At 40.5% G+C, this 7557-nt stretch overlaps 1 non-coding gene across 1 annotated transcript; it reads right to left on the bottom strand.

The window, feature by feature from the left end:
• Nucleotides 1-267: 267 nt before the first annotated feature.
• On the bottom strand, nucleotides 268-370 carry LOC118972826 (U6 spliceosomal RNA). Its single transcript, XR_005061939.1, has one exon. It is a non-coding gene; the product is annotated as a U6 spliceosomal RNA (small nuclear RNA).
• Between the last annotated feature and the right edge of the window lie 7187 nt (nucleotides 371-7557).

The raw sequence follows: 7557 nt of genomic DNA, 5'->3' as shown, positions 1-7557 counted from the left end.
TAAAGAATGACTATCATGTCATCAACTGTACATGGAAGGTTCTGGAAAGTCTTGAAAGACTTAGAGAAGGAATGCAATACAATCACAACTATTGCAGATAAAATAATAAGTACTGATTCTAGGTGGCTGCTAAATTGTCTAATAAAGTGAATATGTAATCTGGAGAAAAAATTTATTTATTCCAAAAGGAGAACCATTTCCTTCCCCTCTGCCTAGTAGTATTCTTATGCCATGTATACTGTTTTTTTTTTATTGTTTTGGTATTTTAAAAACATGGAACACTTCACGAATTTGTGTGTCATCCTTGCACAGGGGCCATGTTTATCTTCTCTGTATTGTTCCAATTTTAGTATATGTGCTGTCAAAGCAAGCATACCATGTATACTTTATCTTAAAACAGTACAAATACATTTATTCAACCATGTTGTCTACTTTAACCACCTCTGCCCAGTTTCTTAACATATGTGACTAATGTCTCCTAATTCTACCCTTCTAACCCAGACTTTCTCCTAAACCTACTTCAGTCAGGCTTCTGCCCCTGTGATCCTACTGGACCAGTTTTCTCAGACATCTCTCAGGTCAAATGAACCACTGACTTACTGTTGCTGTGAAGCAGGAGCCTTGAGGTTCTAGGATGCAAGGCATAAGACCTCAGGCATACGTGGTGAAGGGGATAGAACAGATTGACCCAGACGTCAGCTGGGGCTCACTGACCCAAAGAGAGCTAGATGAAATGGGCTCAGAACTCAATTCCATTGACTCTGGAAGCTCAAATCTTCCCCACAAAATTTCTACTAATGACTCCAGAGATCTCACTCCAAACTCATGACCTCCTTCGCCTCCTACCTCTGTCCAGGCTCTCTGTGCGTCAGTCAAGAGGTCTACCTCACATGGGAAAGTCAGCCCCCTTTTTGAGAACTCCTTTCCCCACCAAAACAGTCATTCAGTTCCAAGAATTTACACCCATAAAATTCACTGCAGAATTTACGGGGCAGGGAGGGGACACCCAGAGGATATTTACATGGAAGTGATACTAACAAATCTAAGTTGCTGCGGAGGCCATCAACCATGGGGAACAGTGGGCAGGGGTAAGGAGTGGGAATTCACTGCCTTTTGCTCCACCTACACACTGTCTCCATCCACCTTCTTGCTCCTTTCTCAAATCATTCCTTCTTCTCTCCTGGGAACTCCAGGTCCTCTCTCCATGAGACAGAGCCTTTCAGCATCCTACAGGGTACCCTTGGAAATGGAATGTTCCTGGGATTTCATACTCATCTCCGCCACTTACTTCTCCACTTGGAAAACTCACTTAATTTCTCTGAACATCAGATTCCTTTTCCATAAAATAAGAATAATCATCGGTATAGTATCTTAAAACAATTATGGGGCTTTTCTCTTTCACATTCCTGTGTGCATAATCTGTGCCATCAATCCAAAGAGTCCATCTGCCTCACCTGGGGTGGAGGTTAGAAAATTGTGATAGGACTTCAAAGAGAAAGGAAGGAATTGCTCTTGCTGAAATCTGAAACCAGACAATAGCATTGAAATGTAGATTTTGTCAGGAAAGAGATTTTCCTAAGTTCTTTTATTTCCCTTCTTTAACGTATCAGGAGTTGTCCTTGTGTCACTGATACTACACTTCCATAAGGGAGATCCCAGTCCAGTGAGAAGAAAAGAATTGGAGAAGCTGATTGTTTCTCATGCCACTGATGGGAAAAGGGGGGAGGCAGAGATAAGGGAAGTAGGTGAGCAGCAATGCCCCTGTCATCTGTCATTCAAAGTTCCAGAATTGAGGAAGGGTGTTCACTAGAGGGATGCCAGGAAACCAGTTAGGAGATGATTGTAGTATTTTAGGAAGATTTAATGGAGACTTGGACTTTGATTACTACCAATAGGAATTTAAAGAAAGAGAAATGGAACACAAATATTAAGGAGGTAGAATCACCAAGTCCTGACGAATGATCACTATTTCTCCAATTTACAAATTGTCTTTATTAATGGTTGCATTTTTTGTTTTTGAGATCATCTCCCTAAAAAATTCTCTCCTCTCCTGATTTCCATGAGCTTGTACTACACAGCCTTTCTACCTCCTCTCTGAAATCTCATTCTCCGCCAGGATCACTTGTTTTTCGTGGAATAAATGGCGAAAGAAGTCTGTAGAGGGGCAAGTGGTTGGCTTTGTTTCAGTGCTATGTTCATGTTTGCAACCCACTGGACAATAAATCTTACAAGATTTTCACTAATCTTGTGAAAACATCCAATAATGCCAACCCCACCCTTGAAAAACTACCATTACACAAAAGAATACCTTAATCAAAGGTAGGTAAAGCTAATTAGAATTTACACTTGGCAATTAATCAATATTCGATATACTGTAGTGCTAAACAAGCTGTCATTAACAATTACTGTGTGAATCTAACTTGGTAAGAGAGGAGGCTATCATTGGCCTTCTGCTTATTATTTTAGCCAGCTTAATGCTGATAACAATCCCTGGCCTTTCTACAGAGAGTAAGGGCATACAAAGCCCTGTCTGACATCTGGGAGCATCTCAGTGCATATGAGGAAAGCAGTGAGCGGTTATAGTTTCTGTACTGTACAGACAAAGGACTTAAGGATCAGAGAGAATATATAAATTGGGATGCAAGAAGTAAAGAAACTCTCGTTAATGTACTTTCAGGAAGTACATTTGCTTTCCCTTATCTGACCCCTGCCGCATCCTCCATGATCCTGAAAGACTGTTGATGAAGAGATCTGCTTCCCACTGACAGGTGTTCTCAGTGCCCTTGGACAGAAGTGTTTTGGGGCTGAGACACCTGAACACTTTCAGTCCTTTTTGGGGTCTCCCATTAATCTACTAGGGCTTAATCACATGGGCACCTCCAACATTACCAGTAGATTCCATTCATCCTGATGGACAAGTGCACACATTTGCTAGAACTCTTGCGGTTGTAAGTAACAGTAAACCAACTCCAACTTCCTTATGCAAAGGAAATGAGGAGGCTACTCAGCCTACTGGACAAGAGCAGGAATGTGACAGGGTCTGAGACCCTGGGATCATAGACTCCCATACTGGTTTCTGTCCTGGCTCCTCTCTCTTTGATGCCTTTAGCTTCTACCATTAAAAGTGGGTTTTTATATTAATGACAAACATTTCCTGTCCCATGGATTTGGTCACCTGACATTGACAGCCCTCAAGATCTCTTTTGCCCCAATTCCAAAAGTTCCAAGGAGAGGATTAATTAGCTAAGCCTGAGCAAGTAGTCCTTCCCTGGACCAGTCAATGTGACCAAGTCAAGTTATATTTCAGTGATAACTCCCACGTATATCATTTGGTCAGAGATAAAGAAAATTCCTAGAAAAGGGGATTGGATAGGAAAGTTTAGGGGTTGGCCACAAAAAAAAAAAAAAGACGAAAATAAAACAGGCATTAACACATCTTTCCTTCTGCCACGTTCTTACCACGTCACTTGACCCAAGTTGTAGTAATATATATGCCTTGTATCTTTCCAACCCTAAACATAGCTAACCTCTTCTTTTAATTTTTCTTAGCACTTTAAGAGCTTTGGCTTACTTTTTCTGATGTCGAAATATTAACTTTTATAGCTGTCTACTTCATTTGCTGTATTAGGATCACTTACGCAATTTTGAATAGGTCATTTTGCACACCTCCTAAACTTACGGTGCCATCTCCCTATTTTAAGTCATTGGCCAAAGAGGCACAATTATGTTTTTTCTGAATTTTTTTTTGGTATCATTAATCTACAATTACATGAGCAACATTATGGTTACTAGACTCCCCCATCATCAAGTCCCCACCACATACCCCATCCGTTTTTTCTGAATTTTTAATAATGTCCCCAGCTTGATTTTAAAAAGTGCTTTAACAAAATAAATCACCATATCCATTCACTTATTCCAAGAGCACTGAAGTGCCAGGCACTGCATCCTGGGAGTGGGGAGGCTGCCTTGGGTGAAGGAGGAGATACCCAGAGATTGGCTCCTCCGGTCTGACCTCTACAGGAGAGGCAGATATGAGCACAAATTCAATAGGGTCTAGTATGTTAAGTGTTGATGGTGATGGAAGTATCAGTTGTACAGGAACCCTGAGAAAGGAGGAACTAATTCAGAGGAGTACTTGAAAAGGGCAAAAGTCTCTGTACTGTTATTAAAATACACATCTCCTCCCTTTCCATCTTATCTCAGCAAGGAGACTGCCGGAGTCACAAGATCATAGACTCCCTAATCTTAGAAGTAGAAGTGACATGAAAGATCATTCAGCATCAACTTCCATACAGGGTACAAACTTCTCCTGCCAATCTGTTTCTGTCTGGAGACCTCCCATGGTGGGAACCTCACTGGGTTATAGGGGAACAGGTTGGTATGGCAGAGAAATCAAAGAGTTTGGAGTCAGACAGACCTGAGGTCAAAATTCAGTACTTCCTAGTTACGTGACCACAACTGGCCACAGCCTCTCTGAGCCTCAGATTTCTTGCTAGTGAAATATCATCACATCAACAATCGAAGGGTTTTATGGGGGGCAGCTTTGACTACTGACTCCTTGAGGCAACCTCCTTGGAATCAATAGGAGGCTCCATGTTGAATTAAGATGAAATCTGCTTCCTAAGTACTTTGTATACATTAATTCTATTTTGTGCTTCGCATAGGCAAATGAAAAAAGCTCTTTCCCTCTCCTATCTAAGAGTACCTATGATAATATACCAATGCCCTTTATCCATAGCTGTCCTCTTCCCTCAGTGGTCAATTCTCCTGGCTTATTGCATCCCTACTAAATCTTTGCATTTTTTCAAATTCAACCATCTCAGCCCTCAGAGATTCAGACAAGTGGCCCTCATACTATCTGCTTATTACAGTAAACAGGCTTTAAATTAAATCTGAGGCACCACAATTCCCTTTCTATAGAACCACATAAAATGAAAGTGTCAAATGTTGGAGAAAGTTTAACTGTTTGACAATTGAAGACTGAACCATGAGCTGGAGAAATTCAAATCAGCCCATTGGGTCACACAATAGATGTTTCTATTATGAAAAATAATGGTGTATAGGATCTCCTGCTTCTCAAAATTCAAATTCATTGTGTTCTGATAAGTTGCCAAAAGGAATCCTATTGACAAATGTAAAATATTCAAACTGCAGGCTCTGTGGCCAAATGCCAAGCTTTCAGTTCTCTTACTCACCACATTTAGCAATATAAAATGAATACAATGATGTCTCTTTCATAAATAAATGATATTTCTTATTGATTCCTGTATAATGTAAATTCCTTTGGCCAAATGGGCACTAACAGTCCAACTATTTTACTGTATTTGCAAACTGCACACCAAAATTATATGCCAAATTCTATATATCATCCGATTTTACTCTCTGTTTATATTCCCTAAATATGTTTTGTGGGGGTAGGAAGGAGGGGAATCAGGCACCACACCTAAACATCATTGTAACAGTTTAAGGGGAAGTGTAGCAATTTAGAAATAACCACAGACTTCATTTTTCCCTTTTGCCTTTTATCTGCCATGTTGCATATTCCAGGACGTAAAAGAGTGAATGAGTATCTTGTAATAAGATGGGAAGTCATGAAAGAGACCCACAATTGCCAGTTACATTTTATTTTAATTTAGAGATATTTCTTTCAAAATTATATGTTCATGTGACATTTCCCTTGGAAAATAATGGAGGAAGAAGAAACATTTTTTAAAGCTATTAAAAAAATCAAAGCACTAAACAGAACTGCATATGGGGAGAGAAGTCCTTTGTGGCTGAGTGTGACCTGCTGTTTTGTGCTAATTTTGGAGTCAGCCCACTACAATAAAATATATTCTACAACTGTAATTAAATATTGTTTGAAAAGGTCTTTTGGAACATGAGAAGATACTTGTGGCATGAAATGCCATCACAGAAAGGGGCTGATGTGGGGGTCATTGTTGAGTTAGGTAGCAATGGATACAGATACATGTCAGACATCTAATGGGAAAGGACAGATGTGAGAACCCCTAGAAGTAAAAGAAACTTCAAAGGCAAGTGGAAGGGGGAACTCCTGGGTGGAGACCAGCTGCACAGAGGGGCCTTCACGCCGAAGCCGAGCACTGTAGCAGAGCTGGTTAGAGCACAGGCTTTACACCAGATCACCTGAGCGAGACTTTCACACCTGTAAAGTGGAATAATAATAGTAACTACTTCAATGTAGAACATTTGGCAAAGGACCCGGTACATGGGAAAAGCACAGTCATAATTAGCTGATAGCGAAGCGATGGCATGAGTACACCTTAAACCCAGGCAAGCGAGTCCGTGTGAGTAGAGTGCTCTCTTTACGATTTCCCTAAGACACTTCCGGTAGCTAAAACGGATCTTGGGTGAAAAATGACATCAGGCAAGTGTACCAAGCCGGGTCCAGTAACAGACCCTGGGCTGTTTCTCCCTTTTGAGATGCTCTCCGACTCTCTATTCCCAACCACACTATGGGCGGGGTTGACCAGATGCCCCATGGAGCTCCAGGACTTATGCCCATTCAATTGTCCAGGAGCCTGGTGGCTGGTCCTTGGTTCCAGGAGGGTGGCCTGGCAAGAGGATTGCTCCCGCTAGCCAGTGTGGTATTTCTTTTGTGGAAATCATGAGAGATTTGGCCATCAAAATAGTGCTACACGTTGATTTGGAATGACTGAAATTGTTTACATGTGGCCTGTAAAAAAATATCTTCTGGGGCCCCTATTTACCTTAGGAGCAGCCCTGGTGAAAAGATGTCATTCATAGCACTGGCTTCCCTTTTTCTGTTCCCAGGCAAGAAAAGTACTCAGAAAATTCAGGAGAAACATACTCAGGAAAATCTCAGTGATCCAGGATACTACAAAGGCAAATTATTCCAAGCCTTTAAATTACTTTAAACCAGAAAACCACTGTAAATTACTGGGGAGACAGGGAAGCCCTCCTTCTCAGACATCCACAGCCCATATTGGTGAGCACTTATAAACCTCAACCAGCCCCAGAAGATTACTGATACCTAAACAAGAATTTTTAAAGTTGCTACTAGTCAAAAAAAAAAAAGGAGAAATTAAAATGATTCCATATTGCCTATCAGAAAAAAATGCTTTAAATCATAACTCCAAATACTGACCAAGATGAAGTGAAAGAGGCATTTGCCAATATTGCTGTAGTGTAAAATGGTTCATCCTTTGGGACACCAATTTAGTAATATGTTGTGAAGAGAATTTAAAATGCTTGTGCCCAGTTATATCACTTCTGGGAATCTAGCCTAAGGAAATTACCATAAATATAGAAAAAGCTGTTAACTTTTCTCTACATAGCAGCTGGCATCCATCTCCTTATTTCTCTGTCTTGTAGGAACTTCTGGAGAATCAAGTAAAACATAAATTATGCATTAGGCTATTCCTGGTGACAGATATAATGGATTCAGTTCATATTTTTTTATTAGAGCTAGCATATATTGATTCTCTACTAAGTGCCAAGTAGAGTGTGAAGTGTATTTAGCCTAATTCATTTGATATTCACCACAATGCAAACAACAAGTACATCCCTTAGGAATCC

The sequence above is a fragment of the Manis javanica genome, chromosome 2 (assembly GCF_040802235.1).
Source record: "Manis javanica isolate MJ-LG chromosome 2, MJ_LKY, whole genome shotgun sequence".
In the NCBI taxonomy this organism is placed as follows: domain Eukaryota; kingdom Metazoa; phylum Chordata; class Mammalia; order Pholidota; family Manidae; genus Manis; species Manis javanica.
Note: the sequence above shows the minus strand (reverse complement) of the source record. Positions and strands in the feature narration are given on the sequence as shown.